The sequence below is a fragment of the Ovis canadensis genome, chromosome 6 (assembly GCF_042477335.2).
Source record: "Ovis canadensis isolate MfBH-ARS-UI-01 breed Bighorn chromosome 6, ARS-UI_OviCan_v2, whole genome shotgun sequence".
Classification (NCBI taxonomy): domain Eukaryota; kingdom Metazoa; phylum Chordata; class Mammalia; order Artiodactyla; family Bovidae; genus Ovis; species Ovis canadensis.
In genome coordinates this window covers 70808867-70816832 of record NC_091250.1, presented here as the reverse complement: position 1 = coordinate 70816832, position 7966 = coordinate 70808867, and the positions used below count along the sequence as shown (strand labels likewise).

The following is a 7966-nucleotide window of genomic DNA, read 5'->3' as shown; positions in this document are numbered from 1 at the left end:
AAAAAAGTGAACCTTCACTCTTAGATGTTAAGCGGGTTGAGTGACATTTCTGGGTCAAAATTTTAAATGTCATTTTATTACTAATCTGACCTCTGGATACAAAAATTCACTCTGAGCTTCTATGCCTTTAGTTTCTTAGGATTCTTTACTTTGTCATTTTCATCTTTGCTTGGTTTCCTCAAATAAAGCCATGCTTACCTAAGTGTGTTTTGTCATGACCACTTCTTCCTTTTTAGGTGAAATCTCTGATCTTTCATCTTGATTTGCCTGAATTATTGTGACTCAGTTCTTAACAGTTATTCCCTGGTTTTGGTTTTCCCTTATTGGGCAATTAGTACTCTGTTTTTTTTTTTTTTTTAAGAAGACAGAATATTTCATTTACATCATTAACTTCAGTGTATATCATTTTGCTATTTTGCATTAAACCACGTTTATTATTTTGCTTTTATAAAAATAAGTAAAAGGTCCACATTTTCTCTTTCATACCAGCACATTTGTAGTTTTCTTTTCTATAATGTTTAAGCACGATGGTGAACAAATTCACATTTTCATATAGCTTGGATGGGATTAATATTGACTATTTCTGAAGCAGGTGGTTTCAGAGGCTTATTGCTTTCTCTATTTACCTGATATTTTATAACCTTTTTGAATCAGAATAATGTCCTGCACAAATTTATTTAATTAAAGTTATGTACTTGTAACAGGACAGATACACAACTATTTGAAGTTTACAAACTACATCTTTGATAAGGGAATGGTTTTGTGACATGTATACAATTGCTATTAGGGTGTAACTCTATATATTCTATAAAATTGTAAATATTTTATACAATAATACAAATAAAATATTTTTCTATTATATTTATTATGTTGAAGCACAGTAGCTGTTTCCTGTTAGCTAATATAAATAACACTGTCAAACAACAAGTTGGAAGTGCTGACAATTCTAAGCTTCAAGATTTAACTCATGCTGTAATTACACTTTTTTGTGTGGTTTGGAATTATTCCAATATTTGTTCAGTAGAGTAAAATGAGAGCATATTTAAACACCATTTATATGCCATTATTTTGTATTTTACTAAAGCAGTTTATATAATAGTTTTGTTATGTTTGGCATAAAGGAAAAATAAAAACATTGCTGCATCTAGGCAATAGAGTGTCAGAAACAACTTAAGATAGTTCATCTCAAAATTTTGGGAAGGATAGGGAATAGGAAACACTACAACAATTTGGAAATCTGAAAAGTGGCAGTTCACTTTTGGTGAGAGTGGTATGTGCATGCTTCAGTGGAAAACATCTGGTGATGAAAATGGACAACAGAGGATCAGGGCTTTTACAGGAGGAGAGGGGGACTAAGAATAAGAAAAGTGGGTATTAATGTCCAACACTAATATTACAGGTTTTGCATCTGGGATCTTCCTTTGGATTTGCAGTAGATTAACTCATGAGCTGATGACCAGTAATTTCTGTCATGGTGCCTAGAGAAAGACCTATGGGGTCAGTGTAAATGACTTCTAAAATAACATCCTGGTCGTGGTGGTAAACCAGCATCCCATCTTCTTCTCTGCAGGTCAGAAATTTATTATCTTGGGAATTTAGTTGAGAAAGGCGCTGCTTACAAAATTCGTCTCCTAGAGATCCCACAGGGGCAATGACCAGAATCACATAATGATAATCAGTGTACATACAGTTGAAGTCCCCAAAGTGTAAGTTAGTATTGGGGTTAAAAAGTGTTTCTGCTGCATTCTCAAACCTTTATCTTCCATAAGGCGAATCCTGGGGTGGATTCCCAGTATTGAATTCAGTGCTGCAGCTGAAGGAAGTGAAAGTGAAAGTCCTCAGTCATATCTGACCCTTTTCGACCCCATGGACTATACAGTCCATGGAATTCTCCAGACCAGAATACTGGAGTGGGTAGCCTTTCCCTTCTGCAAGAGATCATCCCAATCCAGGGATTGAACCCAGGTCTCCTGCATTGCAGGTAGATTCTTTACCAGCTGAGCCACAACGGAAGCCCAGCTGAAGATGCATTCTAATTTTCCACTGATAGGAGCATCATGGCTGCCACTGTTACACTTGACAGGGGGCTGCACAGAATTCCTACAATGTTTTTGAATATACTCAAAATATTCTTGTGCTGGTTATGATAAACAGAAAATTTGAACATCTGTCCTGCAATCAATTCGGCGTTATCCAACAGTTCTGTTAGATGAACTTTTGAATAGTCTGCTGTGTACAATTCTATAATTTCACTCCATTTAGACACAACATAATCACCACCAACATGTTTTGAGGCAGTCTGCACTGCTATTGAGGTGCTGAGAGAGGGCATCAGAGGGCAGACAGACTGAAACCACAGTCACAGAAAATTAACCAATCTAACCACATGGACAATATTTTTGTCTAACTCAATGAAACTAAGCAATGCTGTGTAGGGCCACCCGAGATGGACGGGTCATGCTGAAGAGTTCTGACAAAATGTGGTCCACTGGAGAAGGGAATTGCAAACCACTTCAGTATTCTTGCCTTGAGAACCCCATGAACAGTATGAAAAGGCAACAAGATAGGACGCTGAAAGATGAACTCCCCAGGTCGGTAGTTGCCCAATATGTTACTGGAGATCAGTGGAGAAATAATTCCAGAAAGAATGAAGAGACAGAGCCAAGCAAAAACAACACCCAGCTGGGGATGTGACTGGTAATAAAAGCAAGGTCCGATGCTGTAAAGAGAAATGTTGCATAGGAACCTGGAATGTTAAGTCCATGAATCAAGGCAAATTGAAAGTGGTAAAACAGGAGATGGCAAGAGTGAAAGTCGACATTTTAGGAATCAGTGAACTAAAATGGACTGGAATGGGTGACTATAACTCAGATGACCATTATATCTACTACTGTGGGCAAGAATTAATTAGAAGAAACAGAGTAGCCATCAGGGTAAACAAAAGAGTCCAAAATGCAGTACTTGGATGCAATCTCAAAAATCATGCAATGATCTCTGTTCGTTTCCAGGAAAAACCATTCAATATCACAGTAACCCAAGTCTATGCCCCGACCAGTTATGCTGAAGAAACTGAAATTGAATGATTCTATGAAGACCTACAAGGCCTTTTAGAACTAATGCCCCCAAAAGATGTCCTTTTCATTATAAGGGACTGGAATGCAAAAGTAGGAAGTTACAAACACCTGGAGAAACAGGAAAATTTGGCCTTGGAGTACAGAATGAAGTAAGGCAAAGTCTAATAGAGTTTTGTCAAGAGAACGCACTGGTCATAGCAAACATCCACTTCGAACAACACAAGAGAAGACTCTTGGCCAACACCAAAATCAGATTGATTATATTCTTTTCAGCCAAAGATGGAGAAGCTCTATACAGTCAGCAAAAACAAAACTCGGTACTGACTGTGGCTCAGATCATGAACTCCTTACAGCCAGATTCAGACTTAAATTGAAGAAAGTAAAGGGAACCACTAGACAATTCAGTATGACCTAAATTGAATCCCTTACACTTATACAGTGGAAGTGACAAATAGATTTAAGGGACTAGATTTGATGGACAGAGTGCATGATGAACTATGGACTAGGGGTCCTGAAATTGTACAGGAGACAGGGATGAAGACCATCCCCATAGAAAGGAAATGCAAAAAAGCAAACTGGCTGTCTAAGGAGGCCTTACAAATAGCTGTGAAAAGAAGAGAAGTGAAAAGCAAAGGAGAAAAGAAAAAATATACTCATTTGAATGCAGAGTTCTAAAAAATAGCAAGGAGAGATAAGAAAGCCTTCCTCAGTGATCAGTGCAAAGAGATAGGGGAAAAAAACAGAATGGGAAAGACTAGAGATCTCTTCAAGAAAATTAGACATACCAAGGGAACATTTCATGCAAAGATGGGTTCAGTAAAGACAGAAATGGTATGGACCTAACAGAACCAGAAGATATTAAGAAGAGGTGGCAAGAAACACAGAAGAACTGTACAAAAAAGATCTTCATGACCCAGATAATCATGATGGTGTGGTCACTCACCTAGTGCAGACATACTGGAATGTGAAGTCAAGTGGGCCTTAGAAAGCATCATTACGAACAAAGCTAGTGAAGGTCATGGAATTCCAGTTGAGCTATTTCAAATCCTGAAAGATGATGCTTTGAAAGTGCTGCATTCATTATGCCAGCAAATTTGTAAAACTCAGCAGTGGCCACAGGACTGCAAGGTCAGTTTTCATTCCAATCCCAAAGAAAGGCAATGCCAAAGAATGCTCAGACTACAGCAAAATTGCACTCACCTCACACGCTAGTAAAGTGATGCTCAACATTCTCCAATCCAGGCTTCACCAATATGTGAACTGTGAACTTCAGTTGTTTAAGCTGATTTAGAAAAGGTAAGTGAAACAGAGATGAGATTGCCAACTAAATAGCAAGACAATTCCAGAAAAACATATATTTCTGCTTTACTGACTATGCCAAAGACTTTGACTGTGTGGGTCACAATATACTGTGGAAAATTTTGAAAGAGATGGGACTATTAAAGCACCGGACCTGCCTCTTGAGAAATCTGTATGCATGTCAGGAACCAACAGTTAGGAATGGACATGGAATGACAGAATGGTTCCAAATAGGAAAGGGAGTACCTCAAGGCTGTTTATTGTCACCCTGCTTATTTAACTTGAATGCAGAGTACATCATGAGAAATGCTAGGCTGGATGAAGCACAAGCTGGAATCAAGATTGCTGGGGGAAATATCAATAACCTCAGATATGCAGATGACACCACCCTTATGGCAGAAACTGAAGAACTAAAAAGCTTGTTGATGAAAGTGAAAGAGGAGAGTGAAAAAGTTGGCTTAAAGCTCAACATTCAGAAAACTAAGATCATGGCACCTGGCCCCATCACCTCTTGACAAATAGATGGGGAACCAGTGGCTGACTTTACTTTTGGGAGCTCTGAAGTCGCTGTAGATGGTGACTGCAGCCATGAAATTAAAGATGCTTACTCCTTGGAAGTAAAGTTATGAGCTACCTGGACAGCTGATTCATTACTTTCCCAACAAAGGTCCATCTAGTCAAAGCTATGGTTTTTCCAGTGCTCATGTATGGATACGAAGGTTGGACTATAAAGAAAGTTGAGCACCAAAGAATTGATATTTTTTAATTGTGGTGTTGGAGAAGACTTTTGAGAGTCCCTTGGATTGCAAGGGGCTCCAACTAGTCTGTCCTAAAGAAGATCAGTCCTGGGTGTTCATTGAAAGGACTGATGTTGAAGCTGAAATCCAATACTCTGGCCACTCAATGTGAAGAGCTGATTCATTTGAAAAGACCCGGATGCTGGGGAAGATTGAAGTGAGAGGAGAAGGAGACAACAGAGGATGAGATGGTTGGATGGCATCATTAACTCAATGGACATGAGTTTGAGTAACTCTAGGAGTTGGTGATGGACAGTGAGGACTGGCATGCTGTTGTCCGTGGGGTCACAAAGTGTTTGACACGACTGAGTGACTGAATTGCACTGCTATCGTATACTCGTGTTTTTTTTTCTTTTTTTTTTGGCTTAAAAACCAGTGTCTACTGACAGTCATCGTAAAGGGAGCAGATTTTGCCACCAGTTTTGTTGGAACTCTTATCGTTTAAATAAATTGGAGTTCTTGTTCTCTTTCTTATTGTAGTTAATGAAATAGTGTGTAATGTGGTCCTTTGATTTGTAATCCATTTCCCATGAAATCTTGAATGAGTCACAGGTAACGTTGCTTATTTTGATGTTATGTAGTACGGGAAGTTCTTCCATCTCTGCCATGCCACTGTCTTGTGATTTGTTCCTTAAGAACTTCTTTGGTTATGCTGCCTACAGCAGTGTTTTTCCAAGTGTGTTATCTGACTCAACAACCAGTACTCTGGTATTGAGATTGAACACAAGGATATTTTTGATATTCCTCTTATTTTTCTTTATAAGGGAAAATATTTTAGAAATATTAATTCTGAACCCCAATTCTAATAGCCTCTACATTTTCTTAAAAATGTTTTAGCATGTTCCTAAAAATAGGTCAGAAATGTTATCTAATCTATAAACTGCATGAATGTATTAACCTAGATGATCAGAACTTCTATTAAACCTTTGTTGTTGTTCAGTCACTCAGCCGTTTTCAACTCTTTGCAACCCCATGGACTGCAGCACACCAGGCTTCCCTGTCCATCACCACTCCTGGAGCTTGCTCAAACTCATGTCCAGCCAGTCAGTCATGCCATCCAACCATTTCATCCTCTGTCGTCCCCTTCTCCTCTTGCCTTCAATATTTCCCAGAATGTGGGTCTTTTCTAATGAGCTGATTATTCATGTCAGGAAACATGAGGAAAGGCCAACATCTGTAGATTATTCCAGTGAAATGACTTTTGCTTATATAACATGCTTGTGTGTGCTCAGTGTCCAACTCTTTGCGACCACATGGACTGTAGCCTGCCAGGCTCCTCTGTCCATGGGATTTCCCAGACAAGAATGCTAGAGCAGACTGCCATTCCCTTCTCCAGGGAATTTTCCCAATCCAGGGATCAAGCCCAAGTCTCTGGCATCTCCTGCACTGCAAGTGGATTCTTTGCCCACTAAGCCATCAAGGAATTCAGCTTATATAACATAGAGAGGAGCCTGGCAAGTTACAGTCCATGGGGTCACAAGAGTTGGAACATGACTAGATACTACATCACTACCACCATCATACAGAAGATAACATGGTTAAACGACTGATCACACCACATTTTACTGATGACACAGAACAATTAAAATTTTCATACAATTCTTTTGACAAAGTTAGTTTACAATATCGCTTTGCACAATTTGGGGACAGTGGATAGTAAAGTTGGCACTAGGCATACTATAATTTTATCCCAGAAAATCCACTCCTGATATATACTTCATAAGTATGTGCATGTATTTTCACCACAATATATGTTCAAGAATGCTCTTAGTAGGGATATTGGTTGTTGTTTAGTCACTCAGTCATACTCAACTCTTTGTGACCCCTGGACTGCAGTATGCCAGGCATCGCTATCCTCCACCATCTCCCAGTGTTTGCTCACATTCATGTCCATTGAGTCAGTGATGCCATCCAACCTTTCATCCTCTGTTGTTCCCTTTTCCTCCTGCCTTCAATCTTCCCCAGCATCAGGGTCTTTTCCAATGAGTTGGCTCTTCACATTAGGTGGCCAAAGTTCTGAAGCTTCAGCTTGAGCATCAGTCCTTCCAATGAATAATCAGTGTTGAATTCGTGAAGGATTGACTGATTTTATCTCTGTGCTGTCAAGAGACTCTCAAGAGTCTTCTCCAGCACCACAGTTTGAAAGCATCAGTTCTTCGATGCTCAGCCTTCTTTATGGTCCAACTCTCACTAAATATCTAAATATCCAACAACAGCATAAATCAATAACTTCTGGTATATTTATACAATGGAATAGTATTAAACATGAAAATGAATGAAATACAGTTATAACACAATGCCACAATGAATCTCACAAACATGATATTGAGAGAAGGCAACCAGACACACAAGATTTAATATATATAAAGTTCAAAAAGAGGCAAACAAGAAGGTAGTGGGTGGGAAAGAGGCAAAAAAGCAGTTTACAGGATATTGATAATGTCTGATTTCCAGATTTAAGCAACAGTTCATGGTTGTGCTCAGTTTGTAGTCATTCACCAATGTGTACACTTGTAATTATAAAATTTTCTGTCTTTTATTTTTACTTCCAAAAAGTTTATGAAAGAAAAGTAAGCCAGTATTGAATTATTCACTCTTATATACCTGTGTTCTAATGGGTAAAATATTTGTCACAAGTCTTCAGATATCATTCTCATTAACCACTGAATAAGGCATTGGGTAATTCTAAAACATTTTCTTTTATAAGCTTTAATAGTTAGAGTACTGTTAAGGTTTGCTAAGCCAAAGAAGTTGGGCTATTTACTTCAGCATAATTTAGAACAATGAAAAGGTTGA

General features: G+C 38.5%; 1 pseudogene; it reads right to left on the bottom strand.

The window, feature by feature from the left end:
• Positions 1-1374: 1374 nt before the first annotated feature.
• LOC138442966 (phytanoyl-CoA hydroxylase interacting protein-like pseudogene) lies at positions 1375-5778 on the bottom strand (annotated as a pseudogene).
• Positions 5779-7966: the final 2188 nt, after the last annotated feature.